The sequence below is a fragment of the Cavia porcellus genome, unplaced genomic scaffold (genome assembly GCF_034190915.1).
Source record: "Cavia porcellus strain 051 isolate PalLab524CR breed Dunkin Hartley unplaced genomic scaffold, mCavPor4.1 scaffold_26, whole genome shotgun sequence".
Classification (NCBI taxonomy): domain Eukaryota; kingdom Metazoa; phylum Chordata; class Mammalia; order Rodentia; family Caviidae; genus Cavia; species Cavia porcellus.
In genome coordinates, this window is record NW_026947509.1 from 53162463 (window position 1) to 53168266 (window position 5804).

General features: G+C 60.1%; 2 long non-coding RNA genes and 1 other non-coding gene across 4 annotated transcripts in view; 1 reads left to right on the forward strand and 2 right to left on the reverse strand.

Moving 5' to 3' along the window:
• Positions 1-2700: 2700 nt before the first annotated feature.
• On the reverse strand, positions 2701-2891 carry LOC111758179 (U2 spliceosomal RNA). Its single transcript, XR_002792405.1, has one exon. It is a non-coding gene; the product is annotated as a U2 spliceosomal RNA (small nuclear RNA).
• A 703-nt stretch (positions 2892-3594) lies between these two features.
• LOC134473330 (uncharacterized) overlaps positions 3595-5804 on the reverse strand; it is a 3611-nt gene continuing 1401 nt past the window's right edge. The window contains exons 2-3 of the long non-coding RNA XR_010043558.1: positions 5178-5249; positions 3595-4955 (exon numbers count right to left, since the gene is read on the reverse strand). This is a non-coding gene — a long non-coding RNA (uncharacterized LOC134473330). The remainder of the gene's footprint in view (positions 4956-5177; positions 5250-5804) is intronic.
• LOC134473329 (uncharacterized) overlaps positions 5287-5804 on the forward strand; it is a 3788-nt gene continuing 3270 nt past the window's right edge. Inside the window, exon 1 of one of the 2 annotated variants that reach the window (XR_010043556.1) lies at positions 5287-5804. This exon is cut by the window's right edge and continues 2472 nt beyond it. This is a non-coding gene — a long non-coding RNA (uncharacterized LOC134473329). The other variant, XR_010043557.1, reaches the window with a different exon arrangement.

The window sequence follows — 5804 nt, forward strand, 5'->3', positions numbered from 1 at the left end:
GGACGAGCTCTGCTAGCTCCGCCGTGGACACAGCCGAGCTCACTTTCCTTGACTGCGGCGGCAGGCCTTGGTAGACTTGGTTTCATGGGCCCGCCATTGGCTCTGGACTTTGGGGGGCCAGCAAAGAGAGTTCTCAGAGCTAGGTGCTGGAAGGTCTCCTTCGCTGGAAGGAGGTGGGGCTTCGGGAGTTATGAGAGAGTGGGGTGGGGTGGAGTGGGGTGGGGCGGGGCGGGGCGGAGCGCTCGGGGTGGGGGGGGCGGGAGAGAGCTGGTGCAGGGCTGAAACTCCGCCAGACTGAGAGAGGGTGGCGGCAGCATTATCCTTCCCAGGTCTGGTCCTCGAGAATAAACACACACACACACACACACACACACACACACACACACACCCCCGGCGACCTGTTATGGCAGGTGCGCTCGAGGACCCACAAGGGGACAGTTCGGCAATGTGGGTCCCTCCCTTCTCTACAAAGGCCCAGCTGTAGGCCACGAGCCGCTTTCCTGAAAGCATAGAGTTCTCTGCTGGAATAGGCAGCGGCCCCAAAGACCCTGTGACTGAAACACCCACTGCAGAGGAAATAACATTGTCAAGAACCAATAGCGGGAGCCCCACAGGCACGTCCCGCATCCTAGCGCAGGGAAGGCCATGGGCGGGCGGGCGGGCGAGAGGACCGCTGGGGCTTGGAGGCCTGCTTCGGCTAATAGTGAGTGTGAGTCCCCGTCAGGAGGAGGAGGAGGAGGAGGAGGAGGAGGAGGAGGAGGAGGAGGAGGAGGAGGAGGACGACGGCGACGACGACGACGACGACGACGACGACGACGATGGCGGCGACGCCAGGAAGGAACAAGAAACATCAACAGACGGGGTCACAGCATGTGGAAGAGCTTCTGCACAGTAGAAGAGGCGACCAACCGTGAAGAAACTGTCCACGCCATGGGAACACGTTTCCTCCCAATATCCTTCAGGCAGATATCCAGAACAGCGCAGGGGTTCCTTTTAGAGTTCCAGGGCCCAAACTGCAACCTCAAGCCCACTCGTTTCGTTTATCGCCAAGTGGTAACCCTGCCACGTGACTCGAGTGCGGAGGATTCAGTTGAGGAAAACCAACTCAGACGCGAGTGAACATCTTTGGTCTTCAAAGGAAGCCACCACCATATCTCCCTCATACACACACGCACAGGCACACTCGCACGCGCGTGCACGCACACACACACACACACACACACACACACACACACACACACGATCGGTCTGGCCACCAGCGTGGAAGTATGCATATATCAAGAACTCAAAACATGAGGACTCCCCGCAACAGTAGAAAAGACCCGATCGAAACATGGGGATCCTGAAAATAGTAAGATAGGCACGTGAAGGAGGAGGACAAATGCTGGATCCCTGAAAACGTGTTCAGCAGCTCTGGCCGGCAGAGCAAGAGCAATGAAAAGAGTACCGAGTCCACCTCCCTCCAGAAGGGAGGGCTCCCATCCGGCAATCAAAGCACAGCCAGCCAAGGGCGGAGGGTGAGTCTGCAGGGAGAAGTCTGCGGTTCTTCGTGGGTGGGCGGGAAGAAGCTCGAGTGGTAGGGGCACTACGTAGGGAAATCAGTGTGGGGAGGCCTGGAAAGACCAGGGGCAGAAATTCCGCTCCACCCCAGCTATCTGCTTTCTAGGCTCCTTGCCGAAGGAGCCAAGGACATCTCACGTCACAGGGCCTCCTTTCTCGGGAGGAGCACCTGCCCTTGGCGCTCGGGCGCGCCCCGGGTCTCTCCCTCTGATACAACCTGTCTGTCCCCTCTCTTTCCCCCAAAGAGACAGCACCAGCACGGTACAGTGATACACGTGTACCCGTGTTCACGGCAGCACGATTGGCAAGAGCCGAGTCACGGAAAGAGGCCGCGTGTGCACTGGCCGACGACTGACTGGGTGAGGCAAACGTGGTATGTGTGTGTGCACGATGGCGCCACTACGTTGCCACGCAGGATCAACTCGAGGAGCCATCAGCAGGGGAAACCCGGGGGTGCACGCTGCACCATAACAGCGGCAAGTGCGATCCATCCATCCATCCGACACGCAAGCCCAAAGAGCGCGTGGTTCGTCCGATAGTTGAAATGGAAAACTACAAACCAAAAGAGTTTTTGGAAAGACAGGGCATGCAAAACAGGGCAGGGAGCGAGGTCTTGTGCAAAAGTCAAGGAAGGAGACAGGAGACTGCTAGATTGAGGCAGAGAGGTTCGCGAAGGGCCACGCAGAAAGCGGAAGACGCGTGCTGAGGATGGCTTTGGCTTTTGGAACCGTGCTGTCTCCCGTGCGGTGATGTGGTTTTCCACAGAGACACGCAGCCCCGCACGTCCCGGAGAGGAGAGAAGCAGGCGTGAAAGCAGCAAAAGCACAGGCTAGAAAGCATGGCGAGCGTGCAAGGCGCCGCCCCTGCCCGTGAGGATAAGCGTGCAAGGAGAAAGCAGAGCAAGAGAGAAGCAGAGAAACAGAATAGGCCAAGGCAGACCAGGCACCAGGCGGGCGTGAAGCAGGGCCAAAGAGACAGCCAGCGCGCGACTCAACAGCAACGAGCCAGCTACCAGGCAAGGGCTGGTGAAGCAATGCTGCGCTGATGGCTGCTGATGGCGGTGACAGCAGAGCCGACCCTCGCATACAAAGGCGAGCGGACACAAGGGCTTCCTTTTGCACAGGCGGTCATTTCCCCGGGGAGGGGTGCACCGTTCCTGGAGGTACTGCAATACCAGGTCGATGCGTGGAGTGGACGGAGCAAGCTCCTATTCCATCTCCCAGCTCCAAAAATCCATTTAATATATTGTCCTCGGATAGAGGACGTATCAGATATTAAACTGATAAGAACAGATACTACACTTGATCTTAGCCAAAAGGCCGAGAAGCGATGCCGCCCGGCTCCCCCGCACTTCTTGCCGTCCTCCCGCGCTCCACATTTCACGCCCGGTGACAAAAACAACCCTCACTCCGCCTCTCTCGGCCTCTTGCTCCTGCACACCCATGCGCACACCGTCCTACTCGTCCTACTCGGGTGCACGCTTCTCATTTCACGCAGTTTTCCGGGCCAGCTTCTCGCCCCTCTTACGCCCTCCCGGCGTCCCCGGCACTCGGTCCCGCCGCTCATCTGCATGACCCGCCCTTCCTTCCCCGAGGAGGCGTGGCTGCGCCCGCCGACCCCGCCCTCCCGACCGGCTCTGCGCCTGACCGGCGGGGGGCGGGGCGCTGGGAGCCGCTTCCTGCTTGCTGTCCCCGCCCAGTCAGGACAGCCGACCAGACGCCGCGAGACGGGAGGAGGCGGGACGTGGCGGGGGGCGGGGGCGGGCAGGGGGGCCCCGGAGGCGTGCAGAGGGCTCGCCGCGGGAGGGGACGACGTGGGGGGGAGGCTGCAGGGGGGGGGCGTGGCCAGGCGGCGCCAGCGTGCGGGCCTTCCCGCAGAGAAAGCGGGTGGCGAGACACGTGGCGCCACTAGCGCCGCCAACTGTGTGCTCATCCCGGGCCTCCTTCGTTCCTGGGCCCGGCTGGGGAGCGGGTGAACCGAGCGAGGACGGTCCTCCCCTCCCCGCTCGCGGTGCGCTGACTGACTCAGAGGAGAGAGCCCCTGGGGGTGGGGGTGGGGGTGGGGGGGGCACCGTCTCGACTGCGGGCGTGGAGGCAGAAGATCTGGCTGGATAGAGGCGGCAGGACACCCGGTGGCTGCGGGCGCACGCCCTGGGAAGAAGCCCGAGGTCAAGGCCCCGGGGAAGGGGAAGGCGGGGATGGAGTGTCCCTTGGAGAGGGACACCCTCCGGAGTAGCCCTCCTGCCATCCCTCGGCACTCGGGGGTGGGGGCGGGGGTTCAAGCGGCGGGAGGGTCGGCTCCCAAGTTGGACCCCACTCGGGAAATGGAACGCAAGTTAGGAGACCTTGTCCCACACGAGGATGTTTTTTTTCAGTGTGGCTAACTCAAAAGTGTAAACGTGCCCTTATTGTCCACCCCCCGCTGTGGACCGAAACGCAGAGAGACCAGTCAGTTTTCCAGGGTGACACAGCTAAACTGCATCACGGTCCAGGCCCAGACTTCCACCCAAGCAATCCCTCGAAACCCCCTGGCGTCTCGTGGCTTCAGAGCAGACTGGGGAGCACGGGTCGAGTCGAGTACCAGGAATAAGCGAGAGAGGAGTTAGCATTTTCTTAGGCTTGGAGCACAGTGGCCCTCAGATGGAGTCGGGAAGGCCCCCGACAGCCTGCCCAGTCAAGACCCTCCAGGGACCCCAGGGGGAAACCAAAAATGCGGCAGGTGTCTTTGGGCTGTCTGGGACACACACCGGAGCACTATCCAGACAGGATAGTCGAGGGCGGGCACACGGGCCCTGCAGGGGACACTGCGTGAGCACTGGATAGACCAGATCCTGACAGAAAAGAAAAAGAACCAACACATGGATACATATCCATATCCATCCAGCCAGCCAGCCAGCCAGGCATCCATCCATCCATCCAAATATACATACACTCAGATACACACACACACACACACACACACACACACACACACAGCGCTCAGTTCAGCAGCACATATACTAAAATTGGCATGATACAGACATCAGCCAGGCCCCTGCGCAAGTGAAGCGTCCCATAGTTTTAAAAACCAAACCAAAGAACCAACTGAACTATATACAGTCTCCATGTAAGGCGGGGATCGTGTTCTTCTGTGTCTTCCACAAGGGCCCGGGCCCTTCCACAAGCTCCCTCGTGAGTCCCTTCAGAACCCCTAGGCCAAGAGCTCTGGTTAGGTATCCTACTCAGAACACCCTCCCGGCTAGGCTAGTGGAGGCTCCCTTCCCTTTACTGCGTGCACTTTCTTGCCTTTCTCACTGTGGAAGAAACAGGCTCATACCCTGCCTCCTCCTGCGTTGTCCAGTTTCATTCTTTGTCAGCATGGGACAGGGCTCCAGCGCTCCTCTCACTGCAACACCTCTGGAGGGAAAGAGGTCACTTAGGAAGAAGCTACATGGGGAAACGTCAAGCACTCAGGAATGCCTTCAGTGTGCGCCAGAGAGAGCCAGCTCTCATCTGTCACGTCACGTGTACAGTGTTGTGAAGGGCTCCCCTCACCGCAGCCCACCCCCCCTCCCCTCCGCCCACCCTGGGCCTTCCTAATTTCATGGCCGCTTCGCCCCGCTGGCTTTCCCTGCCTACCGGGGAGCGTCTGGCATGGGGATATAGATACGTGGCCACCTCTTCGCACAGGTTCCGGGGTTTGTTTTCCACCTGTTTGGGGTGGGGGTGGGGGTGGGGGTGGGGGTGGGGTGGGGGTGGGGCGAGGGGTTACCAGAAATGGAACTCGGGACCTCACGCTTCTCGGGGAAGGCGCCCCACCACTGAGTTAAATCCCCGGGCCCTGTTTTCCATCGTGATGAGGTTGTTGGATGCTCTCTCCTCAGCGCCAGTGACATACACACTCTGGCACGTACTTTGTGGCGAGTGTGTATGTGCAGAAGAGCTGAGGGGTCAGATGGGACCACGCGTACTGGGTGCTGAGTCCCCTGAGTCCGCGTGCCCTGACCTCCACCTCCACTCCCCCCACCCCCAGCTCTTGATCTCTGCACTGTGTTTACTGGTCCGCCTCCTGCCCATCTGGTTTCCCTGAGCAGGGGCTGTTCTGCAGCGCAGGGCCGAGGGCACCGGTTAGTGGAAAGCAATCTTTGTCCCCCTCTCCCAGGGAACACACATCTTTTCAGGCCGAACTCATCTTTGATCCTCTCTCTGCCTGTGTCTCTGTCTGTCTGTCTGTCTGTCTGTCTGTCTGTCCGTCCGTCCGTCCGT